This window comes from Budorcas taxicolor, chromosome 2, assembly GCF_023091745.1.
Source record: "Budorcas taxicolor isolate Tak-1 chromosome 2, Takin1.1, whole genome shotgun sequence".
Lineage (NCBI taxonomy): Eukaryota > Metazoa > Chordata > Mammalia > Artiodactyla > Bovidae > Budorcas > Budorcas taxicolor.
In genome coordinates, this window is record NC_068911.1 from 107838332 (window position 1) to 107844331 (window position 6000).

Consider the following 6000-nt stretch of genomic DNA (forward strand, 5'->3'; position numbering starts at 1 on the left):
CAAACAGTGTCCCATGGGAGGTTAGGGCTTAACATATGTACTTATGGGGGGGGACACATATTAGACCATATCAGGGGACATCTTCTGGACGCTTCTTCCACTGTACCTGTGAGAGCTGCCACTGGCTGTCAGATCTTGTTCCCGGCTTCCTTTGTACCCATCTGGATGCTTCTAGACTACCTGTGCCTTCCAGAAATGTACCAAAAATGAAGACTTCACAATCCTTGTCTCTATCCCTCTTCCTTCCCACAACTCCTGAAGAAATTCTGTTGTCTGGGTCTTCCCATCTTCATGCCTGATAGGTTGAAAGCATCTTAGATGTGACTTTCTAAATAATGCTGGGCTTTCCAACTTCTTGTCAAAACAACATCCATTGTGACATTGCTCTTCTTGGGAGCTAATCCCACCCTGAAACACCAAGTGAGACCCATGGTCTGAAAGCCCCAGGGACAAGGAGGGTCACAGAGTGAGAAATATCTGTGAAAATGCCTTAAAAACTTCACATACCTACAGTATATGTTTATGCACAAACACAGAGGTACCTTCAATGCTCTATTTTTACTTCTCTGAAATTCAATGGAATTATTTATGTAAATATTAATCACTGTCAGTATATATCAATGATTAGTTGTATTTTAGTTATATTTAATATTAATACAGTTAATAATTTAAGAATGCCATTCATATCCATGGGTGGACTGGGAGGGATAATGCTTAGTGAAACAAGTCAGACAGAGAAAGACAAATACTGCATCCTTTCACATACATGTGGAATCTAGAAAATTTTAAAAGAAAAGAGTCATTATAACAAAACAGAAATAGACTCACAGATGCAGAGAACAAACTCATGGTTATAGAGGAGGGAAGGGTGGGGGAGGGACAAAATAGGGAAGGGGGATTAAGAGGTACAAACTACTAGGAGAAAATCAGTAAGTGACAAGGCTGTCATGTACAGCACAGGGAATATAGTCAATAGTTTATAATAACTGTGCGGAGTTAAGTCTATAAAAATATAGAGCTACTATGTTATATACCTAAAAGTAATATAATCATGTAAGTTAGCTACACTTCAATTAAAACAAAAAAGAATGTCATGTTCTGGAAGTATAATGTTCCAAATCCCGAGCAATGGGGTGGCCTAAAGGAATTTGTCCCATTCGTTTCTGACTCTTCGACATCCCATGGACTGTAGCCCGCCAGCTCTGTCCATGGGATTTCCCCAGGCAAGAATACTGGAGTGGGTTGCCATTTCCTTCTCCAGGGGATCTTCCTGACCCAACAAAGGAATTTGTTACATTTGCTTCTAGCCCTCACTGTCTGTGAGCCTCCTTGAACTAAATGGGGGTCATGGTAGGCAGGCATCCTTCAAGGTTCTGATGTGTGAGAACGCGAGGTCTTGGGAGAACACGGCATCTCGTACTTCCAGCCTTCAGGGCTCCCCTGCCTCTCCCCATGCTGCTCTCATGCCTAGACCCACTGATGCTTCCATCTCTAGGTTTGACATTTAAAAAACAAAAAAAAAAGATTCTGTCTTAAATGGTACCATGTGTTGTATGAAAGGAGAGAAGGTTAGCACTCCTCTTGACAAGGATGGAAGAAACTCTGGAGCCTGACAACATGCACATGGTTAAGGCATTTGCCAGGAGCCAGCAGTGAGGAACTCCACCCATGGCAAAGGTCATGAGGAAGGAGGCTTGGCATATGCAAAGGCGTGATCAAGCCTCAGGAAACCCCCTGTTCCTGAGCATCTACCCCCAAAACCAGAGTCTCTTTTATGCTCTCACCTACACCTCTGACTTTACGGGGGGTTCTCCCCCATCACCATTTCTCTCGGAGAAGGAGTTAACTTGCAGCTCCAAGTCAATAAAAATTCCTGGGCATGACAAGAGTGTTTCAACTTACGAACTCCTCTGAAGGTTATCTAGCCTACCTATATAGGTTCTCTGGCCACATGTGATTGTTTACAGCCTCCCAACCTGAGAGGCACGAGATGTTTTAGACTTACTAAAGGCAAATTCTTTTGGGGAGTTAGAAATTATTAGTATAGTGGGTTGGTTAGGAATTATATTGGTGAAGGGTTTTTCATTTGTTGTGCCAATAATTGCTGCTAATTCCCTGCCCTGGGTGTGACAAGGGTGTTTCAGGTCAAACCTCTCTGCTGACAGACTAGCTTGTTTGACAGGATTATCCATACTCCTGCCATTAGGCACATGATTGTTTACTACCTCTCAACCATAAACAGCACAGAGTTCTGGAGTATTTTGAGAATCTTAATTAGCATAGGGCTTTTCTCATTGTTGAGTCATGATTGCCGCCAGGCCTCCATATACTTAGGCACCTGGGAATATATTAATCAATGTATTTGGAATATAGAAAAGGAAATATAGTAGTTTTTAAGGTTAGCAATACTAGACTTTTTGAGTTAATGAATTTTCTCTTTTGTAATAAATGACTGTACTTTGTTATAAATCACTGTGTCTTTGCTATGTAAAAATGTAACTTTATCACTATCTTAAGACTAAATAAATCTTAAGGGGAACATTGGTGAAGGATTTTCATTTGTTGGGCTGATGTTTGCTGCTAAATCTCCATATTCCCTGCCCTTATAATGAATATAACTAACATATAGGAGAAATATGTATTAACCTTTAAGATTAATCATGTTAACCTCGGGTTAAATAAATTCCTTTCTTGATTGTAACTCACTACACTCTCACCCTATAGGAATGCAACTTTATTTGGAGGGTGGTGCCTGGTTTAAGAAAAAACACCCTTGGAAAAAATAAGTTTTTGGTTATCAGAAAGAAAGTGTCATAAAATGTCAGCAGGCCTCATGGCCAGAAGATGATGTAAAACCCCTAAGACATTTTTATACGTTTATGTGAAGCACCTGATTTTGATAAAGGTCAGGACTGCTGACCCCTGCATGACTCTGTATTCATCCCTATGTATAACAAAATGTATATAAGCAAACTTAAAAATAAAGAAATCAGGAGCAGTTTCCGGAAAGACTGATTCCCCCATGTTGTTCTTCCTTGCTCCCCATTTTTCTGGCTGAATTCCCATCTGGAGCGTGGGTGCTCGCCATGTCTGCTTACTTGTCCTGGTTTGCAAGCCCACGCAAGAAGAAGCCCAAGGAGGGGCACCTTCCGATATTCAAGTGGCGCTGGTGGCCCGATGTAGATGGTGCAGATCCCTTGCCTTGGAATTTTGTTGGTGTCCCACGTAAACCAAGTTATTCAGCCTCTTCTCTCCTACTATTTTCTGGCCGAATTCCCATCTGGTGCATGGGTACCCACCAAGCCTGCTAATTTTGCCTGGGCTTCTAAGATCAGACTTGGGGGGGGGCCTCAGTTCCTGCTCTCCTTCAGGAGAACGGGAAGATGCCTGCAGTCTACATAGGTGGTGATTGGTATTCCATGTAAACCAAGTTATTCAGCCTCTTTTTCTGTGCTAATTTTCTAATCCCTCTCTATCTGTAATTAAATAAATTATTTCCAAGGAGGCTGACTCCATCCCCACCTTCGAATCACCCTGGATCCACTGGGGCTGGACCCCGGCAGGCATTGCCACCTACTTCATGGCATCTAACCACTGTTCATGGGGCTTTCCTGATGGCTCAACAGGTAAAGAATCTGCCTGCAATGCAGGAGACATAAGAGAGGCAGTTTCGATCCCTGGGTTGAGAAGATCTAGTGAAGGAAATGGTTACCCACTCCAGTATTCTTGCTTCAGAAATCCCATGGACAGAGAAGCCTGATGGGCTACAGGCCAAAGGGTTGCAAAGAGTTGGACACTGCTCCACAAATTTCACCTGGCCTCCATCCCCCATCCTCCCACCCTACCCCAAATAGGTAACCATTTTTATTGTTTTTTAGTGTGGATATATGATGTGGGGGTGTGGTGGGGTGAGAGGGAGGAGTGAGCAGGGGGTGGGAGAATTTGAAAAGCAAAAGAAGAAAATACAAATACAGGTTTCTGTCTTCCTTACTTTCACATTGAAAAGGTAATATACTGTACTGACTGTTTTATACACTGCTTTTTTTCATTTCATTTTTTGAGAAAAATTTCCATGTTAGCATATAGAAAGCACCACATTTTTCTTCTTTTTAAAAGAAATCCTTTCAGAGTATGCAGTCTTAACATACAGTGATGAGAAACTATTATTTTATGATCTTTTCATTAAAAGCTTGACTGAAAGAAAAAAAAAAAAAAGTTGCCCAGGGACTTCCCTGGCAGTTCAGCACTTAAGAATCTGCCTTCCAACACAGGGGACACAGATTCAACCCCTGGTGGGAACTAAGATCCCACATACCCTGGGGCAACTAAACCTACATGACTCAAATACTGAGTTCTTGTGCTCAGGAGCTCCAGAGTCACCGTTGTAGCCACGCGTTCCAGGAAACAAACTCACTCAGAAGGACAAGGCAGATAGTGGAGTGCAGTTTATTACACCGGGGGAGCCTAAGGCAGACTCTCCTATTAGCCAAGGACCCTGACCAGTTTTTGTGAAATCCTTATATACCCTAAGTGCATGTGCCCAAATCCACCTCCCCAAATTCCCTCAAACTAGTCTGAACAAAGGGAAAGAAAGTTACAGTCAAAGTTAACTTGTGATTTATATGCCTTAGGCCTACGTAGTTAACAGTGGACAATAATCAATGAGCCTGTGGTCATACCCCAATAAGCATAGTAGAATTTATGATTCTATTCGGTTACACAGACAATTAGGGTATTCTTTTAGGCAACAGAGAGTCTAGGTATGAGCCCTGGGGCTCTTCCATGCCCGAGGGTGGGTGGGGGGCAGTGGGTGGAGGTGGGGTGGAGTCTGGTTTTCCAGTTGGTTTGTTGTTTCCATAGATACTGGGCATATAGCTCAAAGTCCACCATCCGGCCCAAGATGGAGTCCTGCTTTCAAGACGGAGCCTGTTCTGTCTCCTCCATCACAACTAGAGAAGGCTCTGGGTGCCACAACGAAGATCCAACACAGGAAAAAAAAAAAAAAAAAAAGTGGTTGCCCAGTAGTCCATTCTTTGGTTGTTTAAACTATTTAACTAGTCATTAGCTATTTAAATTATTTAACTGTAAACTATTTAACTAGTCTTCTATTAAGAAACACTGGATTATTTCCAGTCTTTGATAGAAGCAAAACTGCACTGAATAAACTCATATACATGTCATCTTGTACCCATCTTGCAGATATGTCTATAAGATAAATTCCAAGAAGTAGGATCAATGGGGCAAGTCTATGTTCTGTAGTGGATTTGCTAGCTATGAACAAATTGCAGTTTCCTGAGGCTGTTCCCAGGTGGTTCAGTGGTAAAGAATCCACCAGCAATGCAGGAGACATGGGTTCAATCCCTGGGTTGGGAAGATCCCCTGAAGAAGGAAATGACAGACCACTCCAATATTCTTGCCTGGAGAATCCACATGGACAGAGGAGCCTGACAGGCTACAGTCCATGGGGTCACAAAGAGTCAGACACAGCTGAGCATGCACGCATGCACAAGGCTGCCAATGTGTGCACGATAGTGTACTACCACCACTGAGAGGCACACTGGATCCAATCATGCATTTCTTAAATATCTTAGGTTATGAATCTTCAGTGTGACAGGCAGTGTTTAACTATAGTAAATTACAGTTGGCACCTCTGGCTTACTTTAGTGTCTCACTTCTCAGTAATGTCCCAGCATCTTCATGTCCTTGGGCCAGGACCTGCTACCAGACTAGACACAAGGTGCTTGCTCTCATGCAGGCCTGGTTTCCTCAAGATGTTGCTTACTTTATTGGCTTGAAATAACTTTTTCAGAATAATGCTCTCTTCTATAAAGTCTTGACTGCTCTTAAGGTCATCAGATTGTTACTAAACACAACTTGGATCTGCTTGCCCACAAGCAGTAAGGTCACTCTACTGACACCAGGTCGTGGTAAGGGCAAATGCAGCATTTACTGCGGGCACCAAGCCCTAGAGCAGTTAGTGCTTAAAAGGTCTGAACTCCC

The 6000-nt window shown here is 42.7% G+C and overlaps 1 pseudogene; it reads left to right on the plus strand.

Annotated features, from left to right (window-relative positions):
• The first annotated feature begins 1546 nt into the window (after positions 1-1546).
• On the plus strand, positions 1547-1658 carry LOC128044081 (uncharacterized; annotated as a pseudogene).
• Positions 1659-6000: the final 4342 nt, after the last annotated feature.